The sequence below is a fragment of the Zootoca vivipara genome, chromosome 7 (genome assembly GCF_963506605.1).
Source record: "Zootoca vivipara chromosome 7, rZooViv1.1, whole genome shotgun sequence".
NCBI lineage: Eukaryota > Metazoa > Chordata > Lepidosauria > Squamata > Lacertidae > Zootoca > Zootoca vivipara.
Genome location: NC_083282.1, coordinates 18,459,706 through 18,486,698, shown reverse-complemented (window position 1 = coordinate 18,486,698; position 26,993 = coordinate 18,459,706). Strand labels below are relative to the sequence as shown.

Sequence of the window (26,993 nt, the reverse complement as noted above, 5' to 3'; positions counted from 1 at the left end):
GATCTGTTTGTTTGTTTTTTGGTTCCTTTTTACAGCAATCTGCTCAAATTCACATTTGCATACGTATTTTAATATATATTTTCTCTCAACACACATTTCTAAATTACTGTCTCTTAAATAAGCAAATAATTCTTAAGATGTTGACTTTTTGAGCTCAGAATTGCATTTGAACTTCGTGGCAAATGTGAAAGCCAGTGGATGACTTATTATTATTATTATTATTATTATTATTATTATTATTATTATTATTATTATTATTAGAAATAGAATTTATATACCGCCCTATACCCAGAGGTCTCAGGGCGGTTCACAGAATAAAATCAAAATATAAAACCACAAAATACCTAATCAAAATAAAAAACAACAACCCAATAACCTCCCTACTAAATTCTGATTACACATTAGTTTTAGAGATGCAGATCAGATCACTTGCTGTCAGAAAGGCAATTTTTTTTTTGCAAGCATCCCTATCTGAGTCAGACTGAGTATCATCTAAACCAATTGGTGGCAGCTCCCCAAGGTTTCAGATACAAGTATTTTCCAGCCCTGTCTAGAGATATGAGAGATTAAAGCTGGGCTCTTTTGCATGCAGTGCATGAGCTCTGCCGAAGGAACAAAGGTCCAACCTCAAGTTGACCCTGAAACAAAGAGACTTTTAGAACAGGTGACCCTGCCCCCCCTTTTTTTTGTGCTTCTGGCTAAGAATGCTCCAACCGTCCTTATTTTCACAGAAATTCACATCTTCCTGCATGGTATTGTACGCTTTGACACTTCTTCATGAATGCATGTGCCTTATGCAAAACTGATCTAAGTAATTGTTGCTTGTCACATGCATGTTATACTAACAGCGTGCTTGTGTTACCATTCCACCCCTCTTTGTGACATTTTCTGGCTCACATCCGGGTTCGGCGCAATGCAAATGTGCACGTTTCTGCACATATGGAACGCGGGTCAAATAGCCACACACAACATACATGCAACAAAGAACTGAGAGCAGAGTCAGACAAATACTATACTATTGCACAGAGAAGGACAGACCTATAAATAATGAACTGTGAACTTGAATGCTTAAATCAAAGAAATATTGATTTAAAAATCTAGAACGGTGTGCACGTGTGGAGGGAAGAGGAAATGATTTACCTCATAATGAATCAACACTCCAGACAGACAGAAATGACAGCAGGAATAAAACCAAGAGGAGCATGCAAGGAGCTAGATTTTAGCATATATATCTTCCCAACAATCATATATGAGAGGATCCTTCTGTAGGCTAGAACATCACCATTCAAGGTAGCACAAACAAGCTCAGGGAAATGCAAAAGTTTAAGATCCACCCTGATCGTCAGGTCAAACCCATTGCTCATTCTGGATCTCCTGCTCAGTCCCACCAAAGTTCAGCCGCAAGGAAGATGTGAATTCCGTATCAGTCCCATTTCCAAAGCCTCAGAAATACCAGAGATTACTCAGTCTAACTGATAACACTTGGTATACAGTAGGAAACCTAGACCAGGGGGTCAGTAATTTTTTCAGCAGGGTGTCGGTCCACTGTCTGTCCCTCAGATGTGGGGGGGGGCAGACTATATTTTGAAGGGAAAAAACATGAATGAATTCCTGTGCCCCACAAATAACCCAGAGATGCATTTTAAATAAAAGCACACATTCTACTCATGTAAAAACACCAGGCAGGCCCCAACCCAGAGCTGCATTTTAAATAAAAGGACACATTCTACTAATATAAAAACACAGTTATTTCTGGACTGTCCACGGGCCAGATTTAGAAGGCGTTTGGGCCGCATCTGGCCCCCGGGCCTTAGTATGCCTACCCATGACATAAACCATGCTAGAGAGCTCACCGCTTTCATCACTCTTTAAATATTAACTTTTCTGAAGTGGCTCCTTCACCCAACAACTCTTCTTTATTTTTCTATAAATCCTCTATTATTAGATCAACAGGATGAAAGAGTAGTGATACTTAATCTTTTATATATATTTATCCTCATATATCCCACCTTTTCCCAAGGAGCCATATATGCTTCTTCCACTCTCCATGTTATCCTCAAAACTGGCCTTTGAGATAGGTTAGGCTAAGCGACACTAACTGCCCAAGGTCACCTTGTCTAGCTTAACGGGATTTGAATCCTGGACTCAAAGGTCCTAGTCCAGCTCCCTTATTCAGGGGTCTTTTGGGGGCTGTGAACACATTAGAAAAAAATGGGGGAATTGTAGTTCTGCATAGCACTGCAACACTGTTAGCTACAACAGAATTCTTCTTTCAAGCCTAATTTCAGAGGAGGGAGAGGAGAGCACCCTGTGGACACCAGAAAAGGCCTCTGTGGGTATGTGTGGCACCACACCAACTCTCAGGGCTGGCTTTCATCTGTCACCCCATTGATCGCCAGGGTTGATTCGGCTGATCTGGCTGGCTAGGCGGGTGTCCCTTTCCTCCCTCACCGCTCCATGTGCGTCCCTCCCAAAGCTGCGTGCTCGGTGGAAGAGGACAACCATCCCAGATAGAAGGAGTGTACCGTTCTTCGGTCAAGGGTATACGATAGCTGCGCTCCCCTGCTAGAACCACCAAACAAGCTCATTTTTTTCCTTTTTTCTTTTTTTTTTAAAAAAATATTTTTAAAAAAATATATATGAAAAAAGAAAAAATTGCAAAAACAAATACAAAAAATTATTCTTATAACATTTTCTTTATCTTATTTGGCAGTTTCTAAAGATTAACCTCTTATACATTATTTCCCTTACAAACATATTGTAGTTTAACCTGTATCCTAAACAAATTCCGAAAACCTATAAATATTTCCCTAGGCAATTTTAAATATTACAATATTTTTTTCCCAAATATAATTTTAAAAATTTCCACTCTTCCTCCACCGTCTCTTCTTCCTGGTCGTGGAGTCTCCCAGTCAGTTTGGCCAGTTCCATACAGTCCATCATCTTCATTTGCCATTCATCTATAGTTGGTAAATCTCGACTCTTCCAATACTTCGCAAGTAGTAACCTCACAACAGTTGTGGCATACAGAAAGAATGTAATGACCTTTTTGGGAATTTCTTCCCCTACTATTCCCTATAAAAAGGCTTCTGGTTTCTTAATAAATGTGTCTTTCAACAGTTTTTTCATCTATATAAATAAAAATGTACCTGTCCGTTCGTTACCAATCTATGCTCTCCGAAAGTACTTGCCCGGTTGGTTGCTTTGAAAATTTGGCACAACATTGCATTCGAATACGGGAGTGTTTTTATATACCTAGATTACATAGATGTCTCACCTGTGACCTTCTGCTTTAGAAAAACCTTCTTCCAAATTTAGTTGTATTACCATTTGCTGGATGTCAAAGCAGCACAGCTGAGAATGTCTCAGCTGATGCCATTGGCTAAAGAGTACTTGTGACATCACAATAACATGGCATTGCCCAGCCAGGGGGACAGGCCAAGCCCTTCCCAAGATGCACATGGGGTGTGCGGATGGAAGAGAGAGAGGGGTCGGGGTGACGGGTGCCATCACACGGGAGGAAGATGACGTCACGCAGCAGGGGGACCAGAGAGAGAGGTGTCGTGACGTCTGGGGTGAGGAATGGGGCTGGGGAGAGGAGGGCGGCGCTGAGTGGAGGAGTGCCATGCCTTTGGGGAGGATGAATGGGTCGGGCTGGGCTGGGGGGATTTAACAGAACACACGTGTTTTTTGGGGGGGAATGATTGCCACAGCAACGCGTGGCAGGGAACAGCTATCTCATTATAAATCTTTTCCCAGAAGTCTTTTACTTTCGGGCACATCCACCACATGTGGTAAAAGGTTCCTTCTTTTTTCCTTACATTTCCAACATTTATTCTCAGATGTACGATACATTTTTGCAAGTTTTACAGGTGTTAAATACCATCTATACATCATCTTCATCATATTTTCTCTCAAAGCAGTAGATGCAGTAAACTTTATTCCTTTTTTCCACAACCTCTCCCAATCTTTAAGCATAATATTATGCCCCAGGCTGGCTTTCATTTCAAAAGCAGTAGCATGCTGCTGGAACTTTCCCTATTGGCTTCGGGAGTTGTTTTCTTTCCCAATTCTGGAGCAGGTACATTAACTTCAAAGGGATAAACTCAATTTAATGAAACAATGGGAAAGGTCAGAAATAAAGTGAACTTACGAGCATCGCCCTTCTTCCAAAGGCATGCCAAACGTTTTCTTGAATCAGAGAACTGCTTCCTCCTTATTCAACCAGCGAGATTTTCACTGGTCTCACAATAATGCAAAGGACATTTCCGCACATCAACTATCTGAAGCAGTCATGCACTTTACCTTGACGTTGAGTCTCTGATAGATGATTTGATTTGTGTTCCCTTCTTGCTGACTAGGAGATGTAGTTTGGACTTATCGACAGCACATCTTGGAAGAAGTTGCATAGCCTTTCCAACCTAGGAACAGAATGGGGAGAATATAAGAAACTGGTTTGCAGTTTGTGTACTGAACTTGGGGCACATGTCATCTCCAGGATAGACATGAATTTACTGTCATGAGCATCTTCTGGATGGGAATAGGACCGAATGGAAAAAAAAATATTATCAAAAGACCCTCCAAAATGTGGAGATGGCCTTCTTGTAATTATATGCAAAAATGAAAAAGACAAGCCACTTTATCTGAAACGTGGAAACTGGTACCGAGCATAATCTTTCAGGAATAATCATGACTAGGGAGGGGTGGTTTATTAGAGTTCTAAATCTTGATGGATAACGATCGAACCAGAAAACAGAAACCACTAAGAATCCTACTTAAATTCTAAAAGGTGTGCTTCCCTCTTTTGCAGCAACTCCCTGATATTATAACCCCTATCTAATAAAACTGCTCTTGGTTTTCTAATAAATAAAATGATAGTCTCCAATACTCTCTAACCCTTAGCTAACACTATACCCCCAACTAATAAAATGGCCCTCTAAAACGATGACTCTCACCCCCCTTTCCTATCTCTCCTCCCCACCTCACCTTATCCCCCAGTTTGAGAGGCAAAAATATTAAATACTGTACAAAACTACTGAAGCAGGACAGAGTTCATAAAATCCCTGGCCAATTATATATTTTGTAACCTGGTGCCAGAAAAATTTTGGTGAATTGTTACATCTTCCATGTATCTGTTTTACTAGTGGCTAAAAAAATGATCTTTGGAGAAAATGACCCCCATGCTGTTGCACATATCAGATCCCAAACTCTAATAGCAAGCACCTCTCACTGTGAAAACACTTACACTCCTTATGTTGCCAGTACAGTGCTGTCCATTGTCAGGAGCAAGCCAGCAGTAAATCAAGTCTTGCCGGTTGGAGTTAACTCTTCATTAGCAAAAACACTATCAACATAGGGGTGGCTAGGCCTAATGAGCACAGCAATTCATCTCTGGTAGGTCTTGCCCCCATAAAGCAGTTTCTGAGACTGAAGGTCCCCATCTCCTCACAGCTGCCTCAGCCCCTTCCTCTCCAGGTTTCCCCCGCCCCAAGCAATCGGAGACTGTGTCTCTGTTTTGCCAATCTCTCCTCCACCCTCTTCTTGCCTCTTCTGTTACAGTCTTCTTTGTCCGACCACCAATTCCCAGGCATGACATCCCTGCAAAAGTGTGACATCAACAGGCTCAGGGAATCTCCAAGGTTTGCAGGAGTTCAAGAAACATTATGGGGTTTTTTTGTTTGGGGGGGGGGGGAACGGGACTAAATGGGAGGTGTGATCCAAATACAGCCCAACAAAGGGTATGGTGCAAAGTGGCTGCAGAATGTTGACTGGTTGTTAGGGTACGAAAGAGGAAAATGTAGTGGAGTACAGTCGTACTTTGGTTCTTGCAACGCCTTGGTACTCGAACGTTTTGGCACCCAAATGGCAAAAACACAGAAGTGTTCCGGTTTCCGAACGTTTTTCAGAAGCTGAATGTCCAATGCAGGTTCCACCAGAGTGCAGGAAGCTGCTGCAGCCAATCAGAAGCCGCACCTTGGTTTCTGAATGGTTTTGGGAGTTGAACGGACTCCCAGAATGGATTAAGTTCGAGAACCAAGGTCCCACTGTATTATGAAAAGACGGGAGATTGTTAAGTGAGAATAAGACTGCTTGGTGTAACCCTTGAAGAAGGGCCCTTTGAATGCTGGGAGTGCAACACCTTCTATTACCTCGCTACAAGAATGTGACAAGCTTCCTCTGCTAACATTCTCCGCTCTCGTGTAATGTTAAAAACACAGCCTAGTTCTTTCCCTGGAAGGCCTATACATTCTCAAGGGTGGTGAAGAGTTGCATTATTATCAAGCACTGCACTGAGGAAAATTGAAGTCAGAAGGGTGTTTACCCTTCAGAGGAAAAATACCAACAGGAAGGAGATGAAGAGGACACAAGCAACCCAAAGCCATTTTATTACCACAAACCCAGTAGTAGTAAGAATTGTGTTTCAGTGTGCTATGTGTTCCCTAAGCTGCACCCCCTTTTTGCTCCTAGTGGGAAATATTATTATGCCTCTGGTCACTGAAACTTGTTGCTGGTTCTACAAATGTAGCTTGCATGGAGGTGTCCAGCCTTCTGCATTGCAATTTTTATTTTTTTTTACCGTTTGACTTTATTTCCTTGAAAAATTCTCCCCTTTTCTCCTTTGCCATGTAGGTTTCAAAAACTAGTTTTTTGGAAAGTGAGATACCTTTTTCACAGCAGCGTAACAATAGTTTCACTATTTTAGGAAGTATGCAGACAACCAAATGTTAGGAAAGCCATATCACACAAAAGGAATTGCAGAACAAGAGCAAGAATTTTCAATCTGATCCAATGCATGCTTATTCAAGTGTAAGTGTACATAGGATTGCAGCCTTACAGTGCAATCCTAACTAAATCTACGCCAAAGTAAATCCTGTTCAATTCAATGAGGTTTAGTCTCAGGAAAGTGGGGTTCGGTTTGCCTCCTTCATATGGCCTTGAGTAGCTCCTAGGTTCTTTTCCCCGCTCATTCGTCCTTCATACAGATTACCAAATGCCAAAGCAGCCATCATTAGACTAGATCTGGTTAGTGGTGCATTTTATTGAACCTGTGCAGTAGACTAATCTTCTATGGATTTTCTGCTACTTGTTAATTCCATCACTCCAAGCAATGTAGCAACGGTCAGCTCTTATAAGCAACTTTTGATTGTCTGCTGTTCTTGTTGATGGCTTTCTCTCTTCTCCCCACCAACAGCTTTCTTTAAAAACAAACATAAAAGCAAACCAAAATGTACCAGGAGTGTTGATGGGAAAGTGCAGAATAATTAGCACTTATACACAGAAATTTTAGGAAGAACTATTTGACACGGCAAACGTTTTCTTCCCATGAGGAATAAACATTACAAACAGTTTATTCTTGTGAGGAGTGAGGAAATAGCATCAAGTAAAACAAGGGTATTCATGAATTATCTTACAAGCAGTGCCATAGCTCTTATACATACTGTGGGGAGCTTCCACCTCTACCGCCACAATGTCAGGTATCTTGATCCCTGAGTCTTTTTTATCTACACACAAGTGTCTCTATATATGTATTTTTAATTCATTTGCTTCCACCCATTCCTTCAGAAGGCTTTACAACCTCCGAGTAACATAGTTGTGCCTGGATGTGAAAGGGGTTCCATCGCCAGAGAGAGGATAACCTAAAAGTAGGCTGATTAAGGGGATTTTATATAGATAAAGAAAAATAGATACACGTATCAGGTACTGGAGTGCAGTTTCCACAGGCTGAGGAGCCACTGTTGCTGGCTTTAGCTTCCAAATGGCTTTGCCCTCAAGCCAATTTTCCTAATGCCCCACCCCACCCAGTTATATCCTCTTATCCCCAACCAAGTCATCAGTCCCAATCCAAGCCATCTCTCCCTCACAGTTAACCCCCAACAATCTTTTAACTGTCCAACTGACTTGAACTGGCCTGATCCAAGTCACACCTAGTAAAACTCAAAGCAGTCTCTTTCCTCTGCCAGACCCTACCACCGAGTAACCACTGTTAAACAGGCTTGTCACATTATAACAAAATGAAGCCTTGTGGCAGACAAAGACATAACACTTCTTCCTTTTAAACACAGACATAACACAAATTTAATTCGTCCTGCGAGTCGCTTTGTATAGCGAAAAATTCGTTTTGCAAAGCGGCTCCCATAGGAACGCATTGAAGTGCAGTTTCCCATAGGGTGCCTCGCAAGATGAATTTTAAAAATTCATCTTGCGAGGCACCCTATGGGACGAAAACATTCGTCTTGCGAAGCGCGCCATTCGTCTTGTGAAGTGCAGCATAGTCTCGTGAGTCTCCATTGAAATCGCAAAACGCATTCGTCTTGCGAAAAATTCGTCTTGTGAGGCATTCGTCTAGTGAGGTACCACTGTATAGCGTTTCTCCTCACTGACCTAAGAAAATTGCAAAGGAAGTGTGAGCTTTTCTCGGGCCTTTAACTTTTGAGCATGCCCTGTTTGGGTCTGGAGAAATATGCCCTCTCACTCTCTTCTTTCTCTCCATTTTGGTCTGCAGAGTGGCTTGCGAACTAGGACATCAAGTGAAAAAGACCACTTGAGGAACGTCCCCAAGCTACGCACCTGTTTATTCAAAGTGAGCGAAACCCAGGCTGTATACACACATTTTATTCTAGGATCAATGGAGAACGCTAGCTTTTTCTACATAATCCACCCACAATCTAGATCTGTTGCATAGTTCCTGCCCATGAAAAGCACCTCTTGAGAAATATACCCCACCCATCTGCCTGGGTTTCCCCAGCCACTCTGGGCAGCTTCCAACAAAATATTAAAATACGGCAGTCTGTCAAACATTAAAAGCTTCCCTAAACAGGGCTGCCTTCAGATATATCATTTTATAAAACCAGACAAAGGGCTAACCTAAGAATATAATATACTGGGCTAAAAAAGATTACGTCATACAAGCAAAAGCCTGCAGTCGTGATTTCATGTGATTTATTTTAAGTCAATGGAAACCCAAAAGTGGAACAAATATCTTTCTTTTAAAGAAAAGAGATGAAAAGAAAAAGGAACAAAAGGAAATAATAATAATAATAATAATAATAATAATAATAATAATAATAATAAAAATTATTTATACCCCACCCTCCCCAGTCAAAAACCGGGCTCAGGGCGGCTAACACCAACAGAATTACAATAAAACATAAAAACAATTAATTAAAATACAGATTAAAATACAGTATTAAAATTTAAAGTGCAGCCTCATTTCAAGTAGGCCATAAATCCAAATAGCCATGAGGGAGGAAAACACAGGGGTCAGGCTGAGTCTAACCCAAAGGCCAGGCGGAACAGCTCTGTCTTGCAAGCCCTGCGGAAAGATGACAAATCCCGCAGGGCCCTGGTCTCCTGGGAAAGAGCGTTCCACCAGGTTGGGGCCAGTACTGAAAAGGCCCTGGCTCTAGTAGAGGCCAATCTAGCCATCTTATGACTCGGGATCTCCAGAATATTATTATTTGTGGACCTTAAGGTCCTCCGCGGGGAGGACAATAAACAAAAACTTACTTAATTTGCCTGACCCCCTAGGACTTTTTTTTTTGACAATGGCACACCATTTCTGCATCTTTCTAAGAACCATGGGGGGTCAGGAACAAATATTCCTCTTTAACAACAAGCAAACTGATGTTGCAATATCACTGACATTCACCCCAGGCCAGCTAGTGAATCCATAACAAATTTGTGGTTTGAATCAAGATCTCTCAGGTCCACACCAACTGTCCTGTCTTCTGAAGCGCATGAGAAATACTTGATAGAAGCTTAAATCATATTACTATACAGTCTCCTAGCCTCCGTCTAAAACAGCGGAAAACACTTCCAATTATTTCTCATTCACTTAATCCCGACTTCTGAACATTAAAATGTTAACATGATGATAATAAGACTTAAATCAATTACTGCATAATTGCTGAGTCAATGGGAGCATGGTTAAATATTGATGAGTCTTAAAGCTCCATCAGGATGTATTGACAGCCAGAGTGACGAATGCAGCCCTTATTCAAGAGGAAAACTGGACAGCAAAGGGTTGAGTTTATTCTTATTGCTGCTGAGAGCATGGGCAGTCAATATGGACAACCTGTGCTCTTTTAAGCATGGGGAAACTCTGGCATCCAAGGGTTATTTCCAATCTTTTTCATCCTGAGATTTACGTGGCGGAGACACTACATGTCATAGGGCAAAGCATTTGACTTAAAAAAAGAAAAAGAAAATCCAATTTGCAGATTAAAAATACGGGATGGAAGCAGGGCATTGTTCTTTCTGCTCAGAAAGGCATAGCTTTTCTCTGCTTAGCATTCTCTAACCATAATAGCCCCAAGCCTTGCTCGCTCCAGTGGCGATGGTTAAAAATTATAAGTCATTTTACTTGGACAGATATATGCCAAATGGCTGCAAGGATTTTTAGTCACCTGATACAATTAGGTGAAACTGGGCCACATTTTTAATTATACTGAGCTTTGGTCTGCTTACCATGCATACCCAAGGAGAAAGTATGTTAAACAGCTTTGTGTTGTTAGCCACTGAACATAACAAAAATAAGCAAAAATAGCAGTTAATAGATAATGTGCATCGAACAAAATTGCTGCAGAACTACAAACACCGGTATGCTGAATGGAGCAAAGAATTAAAAAGACACATCTAAAAATAGACAAAAAGCATCTTCACCAAAAATAACAATTAATGGTATCCCATGGCCCTTCATCTGGTTTCAGAAACAGCCAGGACAAAGTTTGCATCCCTTTGGATTAAGTAAGTCCCTTTGGCAGGGAAAGGGATGTCTGGTTTTTGGCTCCTCACATGCTCACCAGCATGTGGACATGAACTTTCAATGAGCCAAGTCTCTAGCTTGGTTTGCATGACACAGTATGCCAAATTCAAAATGTTGGTGCTGACTTTTTAACCCCTAAACGGCTTCGGCTCAGTATACCTGAAGGAGCGTCTCCACCCTAATCGTTCAGCCCGGACACCGAGGTCCACCTCCAAGGGCCTTCTGGCGGTTCCCTCACTGTGAGAAGTGAGCTAACAGGGAACCAGGCAGAGGCCTTCTCGGTGGTGGCACCCGCCCTGTGGAACACCTTTCCATCAGATGTCAAGGAAATAAACAACTATCTGACTTTCAGAAGACATCTGAAGACAGCCCTGTTTAGGGAAGTTTTTAATGTTTGATGTTTTATCGTGTTTTTAATATTCTGTTGGGAGCCGCCCAGAGTGGCTGGGGAAACCCAGCCAGATGGATGGGGTATAAATAACAAATTATTATTATTATTATTATTATTATTATTATTATTATTATTATTATTATTAACTATGGCATGCCAAGACTGTGTGAACATGTGAGCTCCTGGAGATGTGCTTCAAGCTCTGCTTCTCCCCGGTTCAAAGTTTGTCCTCTGTTTACAGCTCATGGTTAGTAAGGAGAGGGTTTAACCATGAATCCCAGGCTACACACACACCATACACATTTATAGCACTCCACTAAGGATCATAGGAACAATGTTTTACCTTTTACTGAGCTACAGTTTCCCACAGCACTGGATTTAGCATGGTGCTGGTGGTTCCCCTGCACAGGGCGCTGAGTTGAGGGGGTGCAAAACACTACTACTGCTACTACTACTGCTACCTATCTTTATATGGGTGTCTACTCAAAGTTAGGGAGGAAACATTTAGGGGGCAGACAAATTTTGTCCTCGCTCAGGGCACCATGTTACCAAAGTCGACTCCTGTTCCCAAGATTATTTGTGCTATAAATGGATGGTGTGTATACAGCCACTGTTTGGATGACATGCTAAGCCTAGCACATTAAAACTAGTCAGGCAGGACCAGAGAGGGAGCTCAGTGCCTTTTCGTCCTCTCTGTAATCCTGCCCTACATTATGTATGGAGGATCCCTTCATATGCCTTCTACATCCAATTTGCCTAATGAGCTCAGTACCCTGAAGCAAACGTCTTTCACGGCTTCTTTCAAAACTGTGACTGGCTGAGTACATGGTGTCTACACATCTGGGTTCTCTAGACGTAAACCATGTTCATTTTTTATTTCTAGACAGCAGCAACAGAATATTACTCCCTCAAAGAGCAAAATCAGATGATGAGCATCAAAAAGAGTGTAGGGAATATGCTGTCACTGGAAAATAAGAGGGAGGTATCAGCATGGTCGGGGGAACCCCCCAAGATTTGCAGAAATTCCCCCCCCCCCAAAAAAAAACAACAACCAACAACACATTTTAGGGGGAAATCTAAGAGGGTAAAAAACAAAAAACAAAAAACCCAGAGAGCAGCTTCAGCGATCACAAGAATACCATTATATGCCACCCCATCTCCAAACAGTGTGAGATTCTAGGGATTCCAGAGAATTCCAGGCACTTACCCAAGGTTCATGTTTATTTCAGGAATATGTATATATGCTTTTATTTACACATATATACAACCTGAACCTAGATGGACATGTTGCAGAGCATTCACATCCTATGAAGGTCAAGCTTCCCCACTTAGGGGATAGCAAAAAGCCATCCTCTGTGTCTCTAATTTTCAGTCTGTCATCCCCAGCTCAAATGGAATTCTACACCTCTTCCTCCTTCTCGCTGCTGACTAACTCCAAGGACCTCCCGCAGCCTACGTCATTCAAAATTGAAACCCCAAATTTGGCCCGTGCTTCTGCCCACTAGCACCCAGCAAAGAAGAGCTCCCACTCCCCTTTGCCTACCAGTCTTGGCCTCTGATGATTTCCTTCTTGCACCATCACTGGCCTTTGTCCCCTGCTAATGCCCCATCCACTTAACTCTGCAGAGCTGGCTTGGCTCATTAGCACAACTGAATCTCGTGGGTTTCTGTGTTTGGCAAAGTTTAATCAAACCTTGATAAAGTCTAGCTTTTACTAAATCCAAGGGAAGGAGCTGGCACCCAGGAATTTAGGGGGATCTGGCCCCCCACAAACCCATGACAATACTCAGTGTTAGGTATCTCAATCCAGCTGCACTGAACCATGCGTGTACAGTGGTGGACCTACATTTTGGGGGCCCTGAAGCTTGAACTGTTGTGGGGGCCCCTTCGCAACCAGCAGCAAGGTCTGGATAACCACTTATCTGTTTCCATGGGGTTGTTTACAACAGCATCTGTGCCACTGACTCTCAGACTTTGGGATTGCTGAAATATATACAACAGGGGTGGCCAACTTCCAAGAGACTGTGATCTACTAACAGAGTTAAAAACTGGCAGTGATCTACTCCCCTTTGGGGGGTTCAGGTCAAAGTTGTTGAGTTTTTTTTAGGAAGGAAAGCCCTGTTTTGGGTGGTTCAGGTCATTTTAGGGGTGCAGGGCAAAGATGTTGAGCTTTTTTTAGGGGAGCCAAAGTTTTTTTAGCTTCTTTGGGGGGAGCCACTGATCTACCGGTGATCTACCACAGACATCCAATGATCTACCAGTAGATCACGATCTACCTGTTGGACATGCCTGATATACAACAATGTGAATCGTGCAACCGAAATTAACATGAGGCTAAGTGGTATTTTGAACAAGTACTCGCGAATGCCGTGGATATTCTGTCTTAAGGAGTGGATATTCTGATCTGCCTCCTATTGGCCCCCTTCTCTGCTTGTGGTACCCAGACATCAAGATAAATTTGAGATCCAATATTGGAAGATCCAAACTATTCACTGGAATAATGTATTTCTATGGATAGCTTGAATTAGGTTCTCTTCCTACCCCCTCAAGGAGCTCCATGTGTTTGCTTTGTTACTAGCCTCACACTTGTCACTGGTGAGGAAGAAGAGGAAGATGATTGTGAAGGATTTCAAAACTGGGGCAAAGACCAGAGTGGCATGGGAGGTTGTCTTGGCTCAATTCCTGGAGCCTCAATAATATGAAAAAAGAGGTCAGTGAAAAAAGAAAATCATTGTTCACTCTGAAGAATAAAAATAGACAGTGCTAAGGCAGGACAGCTAGTGCTCCAAACAATGTCTTTAACACCTACACTGTAATTATTATCAAACTGTTTGAGAAGATAATTAGGAGAAATCATTAAACAAAAACTTTGGACGACAATGTTCTCTCTCTCTCTCTCTCTCTCTCTATATATATATATACAGTATATATACGAATGCATGCCTGCTGCTACTTTATTTTATTTTATTTTTTAATACCAACTGATATGCATGAGGGTAAAGTGAAATCTTCTGCAAAAAAAAGAAAGAACTTTCTTCAGGTTTCTCATTTTAAATTGATTCAGGGCACTGTACTTATGATTTCCCTTTGGATGCATAGCATTTCCTTAGCCGTCAATGCCTATGTTTACCCTCTCACTGAAATTCAATTCAGAATCTCCTGCAAAAATCTGTTCAATCAAAATGTATTAGCATTCCTCAGGTTAAGTCAGGATATACCTGTACACTGACCTCTATTTTGAATCAATTTTGCAGCCTTAAATGATTAAGGCCTGAAATAAATGATTGAGTATGCCTGGAGAGAAAATGTATCATGAATAAAAAGTTGACAGATATTTCATTTCTGGGCAAGATCTGAGCCAGATTTATCCTGCTCCGAAATATTATGAGAGTGATCGTGAGGTAATAATCTGTGTTTTCATTTTCAATTAGCATAACTCTTCATTTATAACCATGGGGGGATCATGGGTCTGTCACCTTCATATCTCTGTGGTGCTTCTTACCCTCCCTCCTCTCGTTCTTTCATTTCCCAGAAGCAATCACCCCCTCTCCACATGACTTCACGGGAACGAGAGGGCTATCCCGGCAACTGTGGTCCCAATAACAATTGGGCTTTTCATGTCTGTGATTAACTGAAGAGAAAGGGGGAACCAGAGACATAGCTTGCTGCTACACATTGAGTGTGTGTGCTATGGAGTTTAACCCATAGTTTAACCCTACGGACCAAGAAACTGGGGAAGCATGAAGCTGTATCACAGGCTATGGAGCTGAGACCTGTACAAGTGATGTCACATGTGGTAATGGAATTGCAATAATCTTTGAGTTTGTCAACACATGCATGTCAGACTCTCTAAGTATCTTTATTTTCCAGTCCCTGATTTATAGAAGCCATCCCGGTTTCTGATTTTATCCCAGAATGTCCTGCTTTTCCTTAGGACGACCCTATTTTCACTGGATAAATGTTGGAGAGTATGGAGTTATATGACCCCTGAGCCAAGGAGATAACTTTTAGAAGACATCTGAAGGCAGCCTTGTATAGGGAAGTTGAATGCTTAGTGTTTTATTATACAGTGGTACCTCGGTTTACAACAACAATTGGTTCCGGAAGTCTGTACTTAACCTGGAGTGAACTTTACCATTGAAAGTAATGGAAAGTGGATTAATCCGTTCCACTTGGGTCCACACAGTACTTAAAGTGAAAGTACTCAAACTGAAGCGTACTTAAACCGAGGTATGAGTGTAATTGGTTCTGGAAGTCCGTACTTAACCTCAAGCAAACTTTCCCATTAAAAGTAATGGAAAGTGGATTAATCCGTTCCAGACGGGTCCGCGGAGTACTTAAACTGAAAGTACTCAAACTGAAGCGTACTTAAACCGAGGTATGAATGTATGTTGGAAGCTACTCAGTGTGTCTGGGGCAACCCAGTCAGATGGGTGGGGTATAAATAATAAAACTACTACTACTACTACTACTATGGAATAAAAAGGTAAAGGGACCCCTGACCATCAGGTCCAGTTGTGGCCGACTCTGGGGTTGCGCGCTCATCTCGCATTATTGGCCGAGGGAGCCGGCGTACAGCTTCCAGGTCATGTGGCCAGCATGACAAAGCCGCTTCTGGCAAACCAGAGCAGCACATGGAAACGCCGTTTACCTTCCCGCTGTAGCGGTTCCTATTTATCTACTTGCATTTTGACGTGCTTTCGAACTGCTAGGTTGGCAGGAGCTGGGACCAAGCAACAGGAGCTCACAGGGATTCGAACCGCCGACCTTCTGATCAGCAAGCCCTAGGCTCAGTGGTTTAACCCACAGCGCCACCTGGGTCCCTAGAACATCCGTATTTTCATTGGAGAAATGTTGGAGGGTATGGCACGTTCATCACTTGCTAACTCCAGCTCAAAGAAATGGCTTCCATGTTTTTTGTTTTGTGCAGTTTCTGCATGCACAGGTTCAGATACCCTAAGTGTTTCATCGCAGCCTTTCTATACACACTCTTTATTTGCTTTGTTTGGACAAGGAGGAAGATTATAACTGCGGCTATACAGTGGTACCTCGGTTTAAGAACAGCCCTGTTAACGAACTATTCGGTAGACAAACTCCGCAAAACCGGAAGTAGGTGTTCCGGTTAGCGAACTTTACCTTGGTCTACAAACAGAAGCCAAACAGTGGAAGGGCACCGGCGTCTGGAGGCCTCATTAGGGAAAGCACGCCTCGGTTTAAGAACGGTTTTGGTTTAAGAACGGACTTTTGGAATGGATTAAGTTCATAAACCGAGATACCACTGTATCTAAGGAAAAGAGAAGGCAAAATCATATGGGTGGGAAAGCATTATACAGAACTATATTATCATTGATTTTGTCATTCCAAAAGTTAATATTTATATGCCTCTCTCGTGTCGATTATTTAATATTCCTCTCTGAGGAAGAAATGACTTGCATGTTTGAACGGGCCATAATGCCATTGGCTGCCTTTTCACTTCCCCTCCATCCCCGTTGCTTTCCATTGGCACCACCCTACACCTTTGACTCCCGAGTCCTCAAGTACTGCGGAATGACGGGACTTGCATGCCTGCACAATTACCCTCCTCTTGAGAAAATCCACCTCTGATTGATCAGCGATCACTCAAAACACTGGAAGACAGTGGGAATTATGTGTGTAAGTTTCAGATCACTTCTGCCAAAAGAATACCCAAGGGCCAAAGGACAAAATGCCCCCCCCTTATTTTTTTGTTAAAGTAAAGGAGGGAACATTTCATAATTAATCGAATTCAAGCTTCTAGCGAAACCTTGAGTGCAGGCACTGCCAGGCTAATCTCAGAAGCTGGCAACAAAGGCATGATGTCCTAGCCCTGCCCAAAGCTGTCCTTTTTGAATGTCTTTCACCTCAGACTCCCCAGCACACAGTGTAATTAATGCACACAGCAATTTATCTTCTATCTCTGTGGGAGTTGCTACCCTCTTGCCGAAAATGGAAAGATCACCTTCTTAATAGACCTGCTGAGCACAACCCGAGGAAACCAAAGTCCCTGTGCTCTCTTGAACATACAGATCCACATATGGTGGTGCTGAGGAGGAGCAGCTGTTCCCTTCCAGTCTGTCTTGCTCGTCTCCTTAATTCAATGCAAGCTGCCCCCCACCTTTCTGAGACCAGGGCCTCTGCACCCTCCATTGCTTTCTTGACGACACAACCGATTTACAATTATCTTAAATTTTTTATCACTGGGTCTAACGAGGATGTTTTCACAGCTTGGGTTTCTATCACTTTTTCCCTCAGCGCTGCCCTGAATTTCTCTCTCTCAGTATGCGAGATACACACACACACACAAATCTCTCTCTCTCTCTCTCTCTCTCTCTCTCTCTCTCTCTCTCTCTCTATCTATCTATCTATCTATCTATCTATCATAGCTAGTAAATGAAAGGGAGCCTCACGGAAAGCCAGAATTATATTTCATAGGATGTTCCCAAGGTGAAAGCAATGCACCGGCTGATCTCACGGTTTGCAAAAACACAGGAGAAGCATCTCTCCCAGGCAAATTTCTTTTATCTGGATACTCCATTTCTAATTAAAGCATTTTCCGTACCTGTGTTCAGGGCAAGATTGACTCTTACGCTGACTGAGCATGGGAGGAGTCATTACAAGATCCCCTCCTCGTTCTCAATCACCTGGTTGCATGCACAGTGCCACATGCTAGCTATTAGGAACAGTGTTTAATAAACCCGACACTAATTTTGCTGCTCTCAGGTCTGGATGTGCAGATCTTTTTGAATCCTAGCCTCCCTCTAGTTTTTAGGTATTTCTTGTGGCTTGCCTCACCTTCCCTTCAATCTTCCTGATCTCATTCTTCTTTTCATCATCATCATCATCATCATCATCATTTTATTTGTATGCCACCTTTCCACAGTTAAAACAATGCTCAAGGCGGCTTACAACATGACAAGATTTGCATAATTACCAACGTAACAAAAGTCATAAGCAATAAATAAAACACATCATAAAGTACACAACCAAATGGAAAACAATTTCCACATAAATCATAAAATATAAAACTAAGAATACAGCATTAATATCAATTACAATTTAAAATGGCATAGGTAAAAGCAATTTAAAAAACAAAAATGGAGCCCTCTCTGCCCAGAGCCAGCCCAGGTAAGGAAGATGGCTGTGTGGGGCTCTCTGCTGATCCCTTTGTGCAAGGCAGTTGCATCCACATGGATATAATTTCTTTCTGCCCTTTAAAGCCAAACACACACTCTCATCCCACCCCCGAAAAGGTAGCTCCTATAAACGAATAAAATACAATTAAGCTGCTCAAAACATTATCACCTTCCAATTACACCATGCAACAAGAACAATAAATCACCAGGAAGGAAGCACATAGAGATTCAGCGGCAGTGTTGGCAACAGGCCTATCCAAAGGCCTTGTGGAATAGAAATAGACCCTTAAAAGCTGGGTGGCGAGGGGGGCATCAAATTTTGGCCTCACACCTCTCTCCCACACTACAAGACAGTGATAGCCTGCAGGTTCCATGTCAAAGTACTTTTGTAGCTCACTTGGTATGAAAAGTTGGAGCATCCTGGTCTAAACAGGGTATTTGAGGTGAGGAAGACTTTTGGGAATGGCCAACCACTACAAAGCAGTTAAATAACAAAACAGCCCTCAAACTCCACAGCTGAAGAATGAGGGCAGTTATTTAAATAAACCAATGTGAGAAATTTACCTTTTCTCTCTCCTGTTCCACCTGTCTTTCAAAGTTCCACCTCCCAACCAAGAGCACACAAACCTTTATTCTCTTAAATCCTGCATGGGATTTTGCCCTGGCCTCCATTGAAAAAAATAAAAATAAAAATCAGGCCATCTACTGCCTGTGTGTCTTGTCCCTTTCTTTTACTTCATGCAGCATGGGGTATTCCACTTGGCCATTTTTCATAAGTGCACACCTAAAATTGAATTGTGCAAAGGAGACCTGCAGAGAGTCAGGAGCCGCTCATTAACAAACCCAGGTTAGTTACTTTGTAATGAGCGAAACAACTGTGCCAATATTGCTGCGAAGGTAATAATACACCCATATGAACAATGACTGTTGAGTCTACCTTGTTACAACAGACTGCTGCTAGCAGGCTATGTGAGAGGATTTTTGGCCTTAGGTTTGGTTGGCATGGCTTGGGCAGCCAGAGAGATAATGAGCTAGCACACTTATCCAATTCCAAAAAGCCTCCGAACGCGATGGAAGACAGGAAGGATTAGAGTAATATGCCTGGAGGAGCTTCCTTTAATGTGAAACCAAGTGGTTTGCTCTCCAACTTTAGGCAGAACCAAATGCACTTCCTTTTGCCTTTCAGGGCTTTTTGATCTTATTGGTCGGATCTGGTGGCAGACCCACTCTATTACAGGAAATTGGCATCATCCGGTACGTGTATGCAGAGCACACTTGTCTGCGTTTATGATTACAGGAGTCAAGCTGCTTGCACGCATATCACATGGAAAACGTATATCTTTTGATGGGCTGCCAGCAGCGTATAGATATATAACCACTACGGCTACGGTGCATCATAAAATTTTATTTCCTGTAGATTTGCCCTGCCACAGAACATTTACTCGCTGTCAAAGAAAGTAAAAAACATGCTAACATCCTGAGGTTCCCTTTACAAGCATTGAAATCTCTGAAACCACCCCACAGCTAGTACTTTTTCATAATCCTCCTTGCAACACTTGATGTGTGCGATTTGCGGCGTGGGGGGAAGAGAAAGGGGGAGCGGAGCTTATCTTTAAAATACAATATTTTGGAATGGATCTCTGGGGTTTGCAGACTATGGGAGGCATGATTTAATTTGGGCCGTCTTTGCGACATTTAAGCAGGAAGCTGTCAGATGGAATTGTATGCCTCACTTTAAAAAAATAATAATAAATGGGAATGAATCTGCCCGGAAAAGGACACTTATGTGGTTTATTAGATCTAGGCATTGTTAAATTCCAGGATCTCTCTTCAGCTGGCATGAATGTGTAGCAACTTTACTGTCAATGTTAAATTTCATTTCATGTCTCCTTTTTTTTATTCTTTAGTTATGCATGAAAATAAAATAAACTGCCCCATCTAGAAGAGGAAATACAAAGCAAACACTGTCACCTAAAATTTGACATCCCCACCAAGTACTATCAAGCAGATCAGTGTGTGGTAGAGGTGGGGAATCTGATACATTTACCAGTACTATTTCTCTAGAAAAAGAGGTGCCAGAACTAACCACAAACACCTCTCTTGTACTCTTATCATGGCAAAGGTACCCACCTGAGAGGTGCTGAATTGAGTTATGGTGAGTTCCAGCTGAAAAAATGCCCCACACTAGAGGTCGTTGAACTGACATGGAATGACCCAGGAAACAACAAAGGAAGGCGAGAAAAGTGGAGGAAGGGGCAAGCAGGAAGAAATATGTGATTGTTTTAGTTAAGCTTCATATCAAAGAGATATACCTTCTGGCAGCTGGAAAAAGTCAGGAGTTCCTGGAAGAAGTCACTTAAAAATATCTTGGGTGAAAGGGGGACTGAAATCACTGAAAGGAGGACTGAAAGCCGCACAGAGTGGCTGGGGAAACCCAGCCAGATGGGCAGGGTATTATTATTATTATTATTATTACTACTACTACTACTACTACTACAGTCGTACCTTGGAAGTCAAACGGAATCTGTTCTGGAAGTCTGTTCAACTTGCAAAACGTTCGAAAACCAAAGTGCGGCTTCTGATTGGCTGCAGGAAGCTTCTGCAGCCAATCACAAGCCGCGGAAGCCCCACTGGGCATTCGGCTTCCAAAAATAGTTTGCAAACCGGAACAGTCACTTCCGCGTTTGCGGCATTCAGGAGCCAAAACATTCGAGAACTAGGCTGTTCAAAAACCAAGTTGCGACTATTATTATTATTATTATTATTATTATTATTATTATTATTATTATTTTGTCCAACTATTTGTACAGTTCACAGCAAGGGTTTGTGATTATCTTGCCAGAGTTTCCTACATCAAGCATGATGGGGCTTCCACCATGCACAATCACAACCTTCGTGTTCAAGGCTATGACATTATAGGTAGAGAAAATCTTTATCTGTGTCAGCCTCAAGCCATAGCAAAGGAATCAAATTCAATAAAATACAGATACAGCAGCTAGATGATTGGCTATACAAAATATGGCCTGCAAATTTACAACTATAAAAATAAAAGAGTTAATAACTGCCCTTAACCCAAAATGAAACTTATGGATGAGTGGGCTTTCTTTACTAGGTAAACAGGCTAGTCAGATGGTAGATCTAATCACTGCTACAGTGTCCTTCCTTCTTGCAGACCAAGAATATCAGGTGACAGCAAACATGGCACATTTTTTTAGCTGGGGCAATTAGAATTAGATCTACGACATGCTATTTTATTTGTTCATATCTTATGCTAATGCGCTCTGCAATCGCTATGGGAGAAGTAACACATTTCTAAAAGTTGCGACGTGGGAATGATGTTTGAGTTAACTCTGATTTCAGTTTTTCAGAGAATTTTAAAATCATAATATTTGTACTTCTATTGTCATTGTATCTTCTTTTTTTCTTTTTTTAAGCAAATCATCACTACGTACGGAATAAACACATTCAGTTCCCCACCGAGATTTTTCATTGCAATAGACATTTATGACAAGCAAATTGCCAGGAAAACATTTACAATGAATATAATTTTCATGTTAAATCAGCATGTGCATATATATATTTATATTTATATTTATATTTATATATATATATATATATATATATTTATATATATATATATATATATATATATATATATATATATATATATATATATATATATATATGGAGTTTTATAGCAAGAGACTTGGGGAGCGTGCTTTCCTTCTGAGAAATAAAGGAATGGGATAATTGCTGAGCTGTCGTGAACCATTTGGCAGAAAGCTAATCTCAGTCTCTGAAATCCTCCCTGTGGTGAGTTTTACTTTTTATCCTAAACCCTGAAGCAACTACTAGTTGGTAATAAAGTATTAGTCTGGAAGAAAAGAAGCCCTTATCTTGTCACCAGGCCAGTTGGAAACAGAGATCTGATTGTTCCATGCTGAAGGAGTTGTTGGAGATGTGGGAATGGAAGGCTAATTTCAAAACAACACAGTTGTGCTTTGGAGAATGAGAAAGAGGAAGTGTACCTGGAAGCTAAGTTGGAGAGGATTTTCTGAATGGAAAGAGAGACTGCAAATTGAAACCTTCAGACTGAGCTGCTGACTTGGGGAAATGAAGATGGTGGCTGCCACTCTCAACCAGTAAACCACTTTATCTAGCACTTCTCTTTAAAGTGCTGGTTTTCTGCCGCCAGGCAGGGGTTGAAAAAAGTGCCCCCCTCCCCGAAAAAGCTCAACAACTTAGGGTTAAAAAAAAGTGGGAGTTCCTGCACCTATTTTTCTAGGGGGGGGGAAGCACTGCTTCAGGGTATGTGGAATATACAGAATGTGAGATCGGAAGGCAGCATGGAGATATATGAAAAGATGGATTTACATGGTCTTGGTTATTTATCTCTGCTTGCAAAAAAGAGAAGGCAAAAAACCTAGCACAGCCAATTGCAAGCTATATTTATGTTTCGGACAGCTCACTAAAGTTTTGTCAGTAGGTAAATGACTTGCCGTTACTAAGCTGAAATATAGGCACAACAAACTAATGGGAAGGAATGGAAAGAGGTGCTCTTATTTATAGCTGGGGGGGGGGGAACACGTCAATATGACTGGGTAGGCATGTGTGCAAGGAAAGCTTGAATATATTGTGAGGATTTTGGTGGTCATGTGTTGATGCATGCCCAGAGGTTTATGCCCAGAAGTGCATTGCAGTACTCTTCACCATACCTATTAGTAAGGGCTGAACCATTCATTGTCAGGGCGGGAGGCAAATTTCTCCCTCTCTGCAACAGTGTCTCCAATTAGTATTTTCCTCAGTTGTCAATGTTATCTATTATCTGATACCGCTGCAAGCCTTTTTCTTCAGCTGCGTAGTCCTGAACTGTGGCCCAGTATCAAAGTCGTACACCTGAACTCACTTTCTAGCTTTTTCTCAACACATACTTGGAACCACGTGGTAACTAATGGTACAGACCCCAGGGCCCCTCCGGCCTGGTGTTTTTTTGTGGGTGTATTCAGAAACATGTTTTTAACACAAAAACGGTGTATTTGGCTTTCCCCGCCTTGTTTGTTCTGTGCTGCTTCGCCAATACTACTGCTGTCCAGAGAGGATCCATAGCACAACAAAAACGGGACAAAAGTAAACTAGAACATATGTAGTATTAAAGAGGAGGGGGCAGGAAGTTACTGCAATTGGTGCAAAATGCTACAGCATGATTGCTGTCAGGAGTGAGACCTTGTTAGCATGTACACCTCTGCTCAAAAAACTGCATTGGCTGCCCATTTGTTACTGGGCCAAATTCAAATTCAAGGTGCTACTATTGGTGTTTAAGAGCTTTGGAGCAGCCTTCTTGCAATCTCTCTCTCTCTCTCTCTCTCTCTCTCTCTCTCTCTCTCTCTCTGGTGCTTTTTTCTGGGGGGGATCCTGGGCTCATTGAGGGGCAGTATTTCAATATGAGTAGGAAAATGAGAGTACCCATAAACATTTTTTTAAAAGAAAAAAGCACGGTGTGCGCGCACACGCACACACATGACTATTTCAATCTGTGGGATTGGCACTTTTACAAGTGTCACAGAGTGTTTGTTCCGCACTTCCAAGGAATCAATATTTCAGTGTGGCAACACCCACACGTTGGGACTCCCTGACATCATCATCATCATCATATACCACCCTTCATCAAAAGATCTCAGGGTGGTTCCCAAGATAAAATCTGGGATAAAGTCCCTCCTGCACAAAGAAGCTATCTTAGATGGGCTTTGCATTTTACAACGTTGAGGTTCATAGTGTGAGAATTCCTCAGATGCCACCACACCAGGCACCAGCCTTTCCAGACAGCAGGAAATATCAGAAGATGTCATTGATAAGAAGCAAGCCTACCAAAATATGAACACATGAACATACAGTATGTATTTTAATATTTCTTAGTTAATATCCCACAATTATTATTATTATTATTATTATTATTATTATTATTATTTTGGGGGGAATAGGCTAATTTGAATGCATGCTGAAGTATGTGTAAGTTTCTATGAGGTGAGATGTAGTGATTACAGCAAGAGATTTTATTGAGCAAACAGAACAACAGGGGCAAAGCAACTAATAATGTACATATTTCTGAAGGCCTGGGCCACTCCCACTCTCAACGTGATTGGCTGTTTAAACCCCCAAGCTGTGAATCGTAACTCAGAGCTTAAGAGCCAATGCCAGTAGCCCAAACCCTGACAATGCTACATGACTGGATATCATGTATTGAATCAGAATAGAGGGGCACAGAATCCTAGTCCGGACCACTGAGTACATACTGTAACACATACTTTCTGTAAACTGCTTGGTGTTTTTTTATGATTAAGCAGTATATAAATCCTGTTTAATACATAAAATCGGAGAAAACAACTCAGTACTTGCTAAAAAGGAGAACTTCTAGCAGCTCTACAGGGGTGCAACACACTTTGTAAATTGTATACAAATTTGAGCATGCCCCACTGGACAGTTTGTTCCAAGCGAGTTAGATAAATTGCTCTGAATGTTGAGAATGCTTATTTTAAACGGTGCAAGAGTCTGTTCCGAACAAATTGTATAATAAATATGTCAGCCCTGATAAATTACGGTGTTTGTGTGTATTTTGCTTAGCATGTAACGCTTGCTTCCTATCTCCTTGGATCATCCTCAACATGGGATGCTGCTGTTCTTAAGGATGGGAGCAAAGAATATTTGAAAATCATTCACATGCTACAGTAAGTAACCACCAGCTTAATCCCAAATTAATGAGCCATATCTGTGTCTGATGTTTGAAAGAGCAGAAACAAAATTGCATTTTGATGTTGGGAAAACCATATCATTGCGGCGAGATAATCCTTAGCAAGTCTCGGGATTTTTTTCTTTTTTTAATTCACTGTTATCAATAATTGTTATTGGCTTTTATCCGAATGTATTACACAAGCCTGAAATGTTATTACAATTACATTGTTCAAAACAATGGCTGCTTTTTGTGATCTATTATTGTTTGGCCAGTTTAGCACTCTAAAGATAGTTAAAGGTGTGGCAAGTTGTGAGACTCATTGTGAATCATTGAAGCCAAAAGCCTAACCATCTTTATTTTAATAAGGGGGAAATGAATCGAGATGGGGAACCAAAGCCTCGAAGCAAATCCTTAAAGTGTTTTGGCATGCAGAACTAAATTTCTCTGGTTTTTGCATTCAGCACCCAGCACAGCATCCCAACCACCAAGAGTGATCTTATCAAGGGCATAGTGGACCGCTGAGGAAGAAACTAGGAAAAGCTAAAGAAAGGCACCCTGATTATGCTACAGTGCCCAAGATTTGCTGAGAAAAAGCTCTCTATAATTAACCAACATAAAACTGGTATAAATTTGTACAGCTGTTTTGTTAGTTTTGTTAATGGCTGGTTTTGTGGTTTTAATTTTTTTATTCTAATGATAGCGTTAATTGTGATTCGTCCTGAAACCATCAAATGACAGCTAGAAGCAGCAACAACAACAACAAAAACACAGGCAGGGACCATTTTAGGCATGTTCCGATATGTGCGTGACCACGCTCAACCCAGAAGTGACAAAAAAGCACCACAAAAAGGAGCAGAACAGGTGGAATGGGGCGTTTGCAGACTGTTTCAATTGTGTTTTACATATACGCGATTAAACACTTAAATACATGGTTCCTTGGAACTTAACCTCTGCGTAAATTGGGAGTTGCCTGTGCCTTGTCATTCCTTTGTCATTATTGTATAGTCAGAGTTACTCGGGAGAAAAGTGCTGAGATCTTAAGAGTGGTTGCCCTGAGTTAATAATATCCACATGCAGGCAGAATTACACAGTAACCAAGCAAAGGTGCCCCCAGACCAACATTTCCTTTAGCAATACGAATGTGGTGCTCTCCAGATGTTGTTGTTGTACAATTGTCATCACCCCTGAACACTGACCATGCTGTCTGGGGATGGTGGGAGTAGTGACCCAGAATATCTGGATGGCACCTAGGGGACTGGCTGGACGGGGAAGAGTGGTGGGTGCCACCCATCCCAAGTACCCCCCAGGGATGACACAGAGGAAGAAGACTTTCTCTGTGGTGGGACACAGAGGACCAGTCTGGGGAAGGGGAGGTGATGGAAGTAGGAGGTTTGAGTGAACAGGGGTGGGGGTGGGGGTCAGAAGGAGAAAGCCATTCCGGGACAGGGATGATTGCCAAGGGTCGCAGGGTGTGGGCAGATTCTGACAGAGAGGAGCCAGACGCTGCTTCAGCATCTGGACAGCTCCCCTTTACCGCGCTCTCCTCCTCCACTCACAGACAACCAAATCGGGAGCCTTGCACATTGCTGAGACAGAACCAGAGGGAGATCCTTCCCCCTTGTAAGAGTCTACGGCTGCTTGGGAGACAGCTGGAGTGGGAAGGAGGGTCCAAACACCAGTTCCAGCAATGTCTTCAACTAGGGCAGATTAGCCTAGATAAACTCTGTTGTGTTTTTACTTTTGTGAATAAAAGCTGGTTGCAATTCGCGTCTTGAGTCCTTTTTCTGACCTGTGGATGAACCTGCGTTCCTGACACTACCCCAGTCTAAACTCTCGAAATCCAGTAGGCACATAGAGTGTTAGAATTTGGAAGCCAAATGAGAACTTGGCCGTTCCTGTTTATTTGTTTGTTTGTTTTTGATTTGTTATGTTTTGCGGGTTATGTGATTTTATGGAATT

General features: G+C 41.9%; 1 long non-coding RNA gene across 2 annotated transcripts in view; it reads right to left on the bottom strand.

Moving 5' to 3' along the window:
• Window positions 1-26,993, bottom strand: part of LOC132592427 (uncharacterized) — a 134,211-nt gene that overhangs the window by 86,012 nt on the left and 21,206 nt on the right. The window contains exon 3 of one of the 2 annotated variants that reach the window (XR_009557870.1): window positions 4,306-4,421. This is a non-coding gene — a long non-coding RNA (uncharacterized LOC132592427). Of the gene's footprint in view, window positions 1-3,706; window positions 4,422-26,993 lie in introns of those variants that run through there. The other variant, XR_009557869.1, reaches the window with a different exon arrangement.